Raw genomic sequence first — 8,143 nt, forward strand, 5'->3', positions numbered from 1 at the left:
AAATAGAGAGCCAGGTTTAGCTAATCTCAATCAAAACAATCTCTCTAAGGGGACAGTCTTCAGGCCATACATATCCAGTATGAGGGTACAGGGAGAAAGCTATGACATTTTCTGCTCACACTGTCAACATTTCCACTCTGTCCCAAATTTGCCATCCCTTTGAGCCTTGATAAGGTAAGGAAGCTTTTGCCACTCCCATGAGCTGAATCATTGGAGTTCTTTGCTGTGTTGTCTTAGTTACTGTTCCATTGCTGTGAGATGACACCATGACCAAGGTGACTTATAAAACAAGGCATTTCATTGGGGGCTTACATTTTCAGATGGTTAGTCCATAACCATCATGGCAGCAAGCAGGCAGGCATGGTGCTGGCACTGGAACTGAGAATGCAACATGTCATCCACAATATGGAGAGAGGGAGGGAGGAAGGGAGGGACAGAGGGAGGGAGGGAGGGAGGGAGGGAGGGAGGGAGGGAGGGAGGGAGGGAGGGAGGGAGAGAGAAACAGAGAGACAGAGACAGACAGAGACACAGTAGAGAGGCAGTGACAGAGAAAGACAGATAGACAGAGATAGACAGAAAGAAACAAAGACAGAGAGACTGATCCTGGCATTGACTTTTGTAACCTCAAAGCCTACCCCTAGTAACACCTCCTCCAACAAGGCCACACCTTCCCACACAGTCCACCAACTTGGAACCAAACATTCAAATATATGAGCCTATGGGGCCATTTCCACTCAAAGAGCTGCACGTGGCCATGCCCATGTCAAAAGTACACATTTGCTCAGGACAAAACCCACTACATATAATTTCTCAACCACTTCCATGTTGCTGAGCTCTAGGGATGAGATGTGGAGTCTAAGACACCGTGGCTGTCCTTAAGTACTCACAGCCCAGAAATCTTCTGCTGACACTGGGAAACCGAGTTCTAGGGGGGCTATGCCATTTTCTAGCATAGTAAAGCCAGATAGTGATGGATTCAAAGAATGACGGTGGCCTGAGTCTATCCTGAATTATTTGACTCCATTCGAAGAACCATGGTAATGGCTCAGGGGCAAATCAGATCCTCCCATTGTGGTTGAGTCTCACTGAGTTTCAAAACTAGAAAGACTACACACAGACATCAACTTTTCTAACAGAGAAACAAACAAAGAATTTCAGTCTGTCTAGAGCTGAGCATCCACTGGTTGTTTTAGAATAGTCACCCCGCCCTGGGCCACTGTCACCTGTCTGTCTTCACTTGGTTTGAGTCCCTGGCTCCTGTCATTATAGCACATTGCAGTCTTCATTCTATTGTACCTCCATTTTCTGTTTCTGCTTCCAAGCTCATGACTCTTCAGGCCTCTGAAAGAAGGGTGGGAACCATCATATTCCCATTCTGTAAGCAGATTCTGACCACAACTCATTCTTGCTCTCACTTGCCATCCATCTCTATGTCCACAGTGATATGGATAACCGGGAGTCTATGATGTGCAGGCATCTCTCTCTTCCCAGGCCCCAAGCACAACAGCATTAGCTTATGAGAAATGGTACCACCATTTAGTATTTTTATGTCCCAATCACTCTGGCCTCTAAGTTCATTCATTATGTATACAAAATGGTAATATGCTTGTATTTTAATGCTCTTAAGCATACAATATTCTTATTAATCCAAGCACTTTTTTCATTTGTAATTGAATGGTTTACTTTATTATTGCTTTATGGTAACGACTCTGCATTTCCATTTTTCTATAGGGTGCCTAATTTTAACAGGAGGGCAATCAGAATCAGGAGGGCTGGCTGTTCTAATTGCCTTCATTATAAGAGCAGCTAGCATTCTGGCAACAGAATGATCGACATTTACTGGAACTTGAATAAACACATGGAGATGAAGTGGATCTCTCTGCTTTCTGGAGATCTAGGATACCACTTTTTATACATATAAAAACTCACAGATCTATAAAATGTAGCTTTTGTCCCTTCATGCTAACAGATTTTGGACATTAACACACATCACGGGCTATTTATATCAGTTTATACATATAATCAAGTTTTTTTTCCTATTTTCAGTGAGATACAAAGTCCATGCCTGTCCAAGGCATTCGGTTCAAATCAACTAAGATGGAGAATAATCAAGATTATGATTCTCATTCTCCCTCCCATCCCACACTCGCTGCCATTGCTACTTGCCAGCTGCCGACCCACTTCCCCACTGATGACACCCACCTTACATTCTTCCCATGAGTGATTTAATGTCCATTTTGAAACTGTCAGAACACTACTGATGCTCCAGATAACAGCTGAGGGCTTTCTGAGCTCCTCCTCCCACTACTCCCAAATACTTCTGGCTTGTATGATCTTATCTTTCAAAAACTGTGAATTTCTAAAGCCCAGAGCTGGTGAACTCTTGGCAAGGAGTGTCGACGCTGGAGAGCAGCTTGGCAGTCACCCTTGACAGTTGCCAGTAGAATCATAGAGATGGCTTGAGGTAAATTGAGGTACAGCTCCTTTTTGCTTGACCATGACCTGAGTAGCTTATTTTTAAAAACCATGCAGCAAAAGGAGAAGCTGAAGCCCCTGTGTCTGTTTGAAGAGGTGCTGCTTCCTGTGTGGTACCCAGAATGGTAGATATACTAAGGGTAATTGCCATGTCTTACATTATTCCCTGTGCCCAGTGAATGTACTAAGAGCAGCTCGCTGCAACTCCAGTGAACCAAACATTTAATGTTCAAGAAGGATGGACAGTGAGAGCCTTGGACAGTGAGAGCCAGATTTCTGTAGTTAAGAATTTGAGAGGATCATCAAGAGCACTCACAGCATGGCTGTTGAAATGGCATTTCTCTGAAGTTCAAGGTGCTGGATGGTGGTGCTGTTGTTCTGGGCAATCATATTTGGAAACCCCAGATGCGACATTTAAGAGTGTTCATGCTCAAACTTTGGCTCTGAGGTCACATCAATGACAATGACAGCTGTGAGCTGCTAAAAATGGGTCTCAGCTGGGCCTGGGGTTACAGGCCTACAAGCATCTTGTAACCATAGCTACTGGGTGAGGTAGGAGAATCATACAATTAAGGCCTCCCTAGGAGATTAGCAAAATAAAATTTAAGCAAAATAAAACACTCTTTGTCACAAAGTCCACTTTACTGACATGCTTCCCCTGTCTAATCACTACAAGCCATTTACATGAGTGAGTCCTCTACCATAATGGTGCCAAATGCCCTGGAAATATTACAAATTATATATTCATGAGAATCTTTGTATCATACAGAGACCCACAGAAGCATGAAGCTTTGGGGGTATCAGAAATTCACACGTCAGACAAGGGGTACCTTCCCTGTGAAGATGACTTTGAAACACTTCTGACCTTTTCTGTTTCTGAGTCTTACTGGAATTTTGTATATTCCTTTTATGGGTGAATCAAGAAATGTGTCTCTGACACATTTGTCAGTTTCTGCTGGTTTACTCCTCATCCTGTAACTTGAGGAGAAGGCAAAACTGGGATGGGTAGCTTTATAATCCCCCTCATCTAAGTCAAGAACCAGTAATGATGAAGGTCCAGGTAGTAAAGGATGTAGGATGTGCAAGCCAGGGAATACTTTCTTTCCTGCTATAGCATGGAGACAGTCCTTGGCCATGGGAACAGAGGATGGTGGCTGTTCTGCAGGCTGTATAGAGACAGGTAGTAACTCAGATCTCTTCTATGACATGCATTTGTTGCTTGGCTTCAAGTCAGCAAGAAGACCCATTTTTTGATTACTACTTTCTATTCCATTAAACTACTTTTTAAGTAATCAATCACATCATTGTACAGTCCATTTGATGTTTATCCTTTGTCTGTACCTGATAGCTCTTCCCATGTCCCTATATATTTAAAATATAGCTTTCCTGAGGTAAGCTGTGGAAAGATGGCTTAGTTATTAAGGCTGCTCTTTCAGAGGACCAGGGTTCAGTTCCCAGCACCCACATGGCAGCTTACAACCATATTCATCTCCAATTCCTGAGTATGCCATGTGTCTCCCCCCCCCACCACCCATTTTTTTATCTCTGAGAGCACCAGGCATGCTTGTGATACAGAGATATATTCAGAGGCAAAACACTGATACTCTATGGCTTTTCTCATAAATTGATACAAATTATGTAATATTAATATACTATTTGTCACTCCTTCATAAAACTTAATTATGTCCATAGGCCAGTCTTACAGTGACACCATTCTATACACAGACACACACTCACACATAAATGCACATGTTCACACATGCATGTACTCAGGCATTGGGTGTAGTGTCTCACAAGGAGAATGTTGTTAAAATGGATGGAAGGACAAATGAAATTTTGTTACCTGCCTTGTAAACCAATGTGTATAAAGGAGCCATTCCACCTAGTTCTTATCTCTGACTTTCTGATAGATGTATCATCATAGAATCAAATGAACTTGAAGTTTACAGCCAGACCCTTGATACATTTGCATCCTGGCTTTGTTACTTAGCAGACTATGTGACCTAAAGACACCAAGTCTTGTTATTCTCTTCTGAAAATGTTCCTTTCCTGTCAGTCTTTTGTACCATGGGTGATGTTTTTAACGCCTGCAGCTCAGGACATGCAGAGATACAGTAGGGGCTCCATGAGTCTCTATGTGTTATAACTAGCCATTAGTTGATGTCATATCATATCCTAGTTGCATAGCTCATCTTCCTTTTAGAAGCATGAAGCAAAAGTCACAGGTAGGAAGGGTAACTGAGAATGGCTTTATTTTAGCTGTGTTTCTATATGTAAAACAAGCCTTGAATTGTATACACTTTGTGCTAGACAAAGCACTTTGAACTGACATTAGCAAAGCTTTCTGTAGCCTCATCCTCAACTAAGCTGACAAAGCACAATTCAGTGTAAGCTGGGACTTAGGTGCAGAGTCTCTGTGTTTGGTAAATGAATCAAAGGCCACTCAATCAAAGTGACCTGCTCAGAGTTGCAAAGCCAGCTGGAAGCTTGACTGAGCAGCATGCCCTGTCTTCATTCTCTGATCCTCTGTGTCTACCCTAGTTGTACAGAAGCTAATCAGAGGTGACCTTTCACCTTTCCTTTTTACCTTAATCCTTCCTCTCTCCTGATGATTATGCAGACCCAGGCTACTCTTTTACAAACTGACAGAGAAGAAAAATTATATTCCTAAGATCCCTTTCATGCAAAAGTAGTTGTGCTACTTTTAAGGTGAAAGGTCAAGTTGTTTCCAACAGGAAGTATTCTGACACCATCTAACAGTTCATCTGGCTGGTAAGCTGGGTTGACAGGAAGGTCTCTCCAATCTATTGCTCTTAACATTTCGTTCTCAAAGATAATCCCACACTGGTCATCAAAACTGCTTCCTGGAACATGATGCTGCTGTTCTCTGGGAAGACATTTAACAGCATGATTCATGCCTATAAGCTGCAATCCCAGTAAGCCCCCCCAAATTCCAGCTACATTATCTGCTTGCATGTGAGCTATGTTCCCAGCTTAGCTGGAAGACTTCACGTGAGGGAACCCTGTGATTGGCTTGTGATTTGCTGTCAGTCCCTTCCTAGCTAGCAGTGAGGCATGACGGGTGATACATTCAACTATTTTGGGAGGAGTTAAAGGCTAGTTACAATCAATTATTGATTGTGGTCACACTTTGGGTGCTAACCTGGACTTTTGTTTTCCAAGAAACAGAAGACTTAGGAACATCCTTAGTTTCTCCTCATGGTGAGGTGAGTGATAAGTTGGACCAGGTCTTTGATTCCCAAAGCCAATGTATTAGGGCTTAGTCACACCATGTTAGGGGCCATAAATCAAAGAAAACACTAATTCCATCAGCTTGCACCTTAAGAGCACTCTTGTTACTGTGCTCTAGACAAAGGTTTAGAAGACAGGGAGAATTCCAAGAATGGTACAATCATGGACTCAGAGGTGTCACCAATAGTCTGATTGTGCCCGTCTCTCCCTTCTGCTACGGTGATATGTCGGTTTTCCACCCAGGCTCCTTTTACCAGATGATTATAGACTAGATGTATTCATATTAGTTAGAGCTCTCCAGACCCAATGCTGTTCAATCAGTCTCTTTAAAAAATGCAAGAAACAAAACACGAGATCATTTTCTGGTGCTTTTTGGTCAGCAATACCAGAGTCATTTTCAGGAGCCACCATGCCAGTCTCTGCTCCTGTTCATTCTCTGGAATCGAGTTCCTTACTCTTCCCTCTGTAAACCCATGGCACAAGAAATGGATTCATTCTGATTGTTTCCCAATAAGCTTTTTTCCCTCACAGGTGACTAGGCTATGTCAAATTGGCAGCTGATGGACACAAAGAGACATTTAAATAATAATTACGGAGCATCTTTCATGTGCCTGCATCTATGGATCTATGGGTTAAACATATGAAGAATGTCATGTGATGTGTACCTTTAAGTCTGTGATCCTTGTAATGAGTTGGTGCTTTCTCTCTTTGTTCATAATATTCCTGCACGTGCACATCCATGGTGTGTGTGTGTGGGGGGGGCTGCTTAGTCCTCATCTTCATTTGTTTCCTATTGCTGTGATAAAAGCCATAACCAAAAGCAACTTGGAAAAGAAAGAGTTTATTTCATTCTATACTTTACAGTCCATCACCGAGTAAAGTCAGGGCAAAAACTCAAAGCAGGAACTGAATCAAAGGCCAGACCAGGGTGTGGCTTATTGTCCTGTTCTCTGTAATTCACTTAACCTGCTTTATTATACACCCCAGGACTGCCACAGTGAGTTAGGCCTTCCTACATTGGGCATTTATGAATAAAATGCTCTATGGTTCTACACACAGGCCAAAGCTGAGGGAGGCATTTTCTTAGTTGAGCTTCCCTCTCCTTAGATGACCCTAGCTTATGTCAAATGGATACAAAACAACAGCAACAAAACCAACTTGCCAGCACAGTCCCACTATAAGGCACTTGGAATTAAAACTTAGAAGTACAATATGTTTCATTCTTTACAAAAACAAACAAACAAACAAACAAACAGACAGACAGACAGACAAACCCAGAGCTAAGCATTGCTCATTCACAAAATCTCATTCATTAGAATTCCATATGGCTCTACTTGGCCATAAATAATAAAAGATCTACTGTTTATAAATTCTACTGTTTGTCCTGATTTGAAAGATAAAGAAATAGAGGTCCCCATGATCCTTAATACTTCCTGAAGTCCATGCTCGGTAGCTAGTCTAAACTCAGTAATGAATAATCCACTTGAATACTTTTCAAAACTAAGGCTATGGTTGTATTGTCTCCAATCACCCAGGAAAGAAGCATCCTGGGTAATGGAGATTTTCTTGTTCTTTAGTAAAGACTGAACAGTGAAGAGCCAGTTTGAGGTAGGGGTTGCATTTTAAAATAAAAATGGTAGCAGGACCTTCTTCCCTTAAAAGAACGAATCTGTCCTCAAAGCCACAGACTTCTCAATCTGCTCTTTGAGTGCAGCACAATGTCTAGCACCTACATCAATCTCGGGATGTGGGTGACTTGCTTAAGAAGTCTGAGATGCCCACCATCTCCTTTTGGCATCTTTGTTAGGTTTTTTTGGAGATAGTCATAACATATTGGTTTCATTTTTGGGCAAAATTTGTCAGAGACATATTTGATAATCTGGGTGCAAACCCCACCAAGACCTGCAGGGCGCTGAGCAAGAGTCAGGAGACTGCCCAGCAGTACTGCAAGAACCTGGGGTTTAGCCTCGGAATAGGTGGGCTTGAGTTCTATGACTCCACTTAACTGCTAACAGTGATTTATGATTATTCTCATCCTGATAGTTACTCACTGATTCTGAGAATGGGAGTGAGACATCCTTCATCACTATCTCTAAGGTTTTTGCAACTTGAAATTGGACATGATGAATCATTTCCCAGAATGGTCAGGAAGAGAAAATAAGGTCTGGGATTCGACATTCTCATAATGCAAGGGGATGAGACTCGTCTCATGAGTACATAATCCGTATAGTTGTCCAGGACACCAAGATCTGAAGACCCTTCCTCCCCCTCTGGTCTGATGATCTTTAAATTCTTCATATTTTTATGTGTGTGTTTCTGTGAGTTCACAAAGCTATGTGTGGGCAAATGCACCCGTGTAGATGTGTGGTGGCCAGAGGTCAATGTGAGTGACTTCTTCATTTCCTGAGACAGGGTT

General features: G+C 42.2%; 1 protein-coding gene across 1 annotated transcript in view; it reads left to right on the top strand.

The window, feature by feature from the left end:
• Window positions 1-8,143, top strand: part of Hs3st4 (heparan sulfate-glucosamine 3-sulfotransferase 4) — a 382,005-nt gene that overhangs the window by 288,354 nt on the left and 85,508 nt on the right. The gene's annotated exons all lie outside the window — the stretch shown is intronic.

The sequence above is a fragment of the Arvicanthis niloticus genome, chromosome 1 (assembly GCF_011762505.2).
Source record: "Arvicanthis niloticus isolate mArvNil1 chromosome 1, mArvNil1.pat.X, whole genome shotgun sequence".
NCBI lineage: Eukaryota > Metazoa > Chordata > Mammalia > Rodentia > Muridae > Arvicanthis > Arvicanthis niloticus.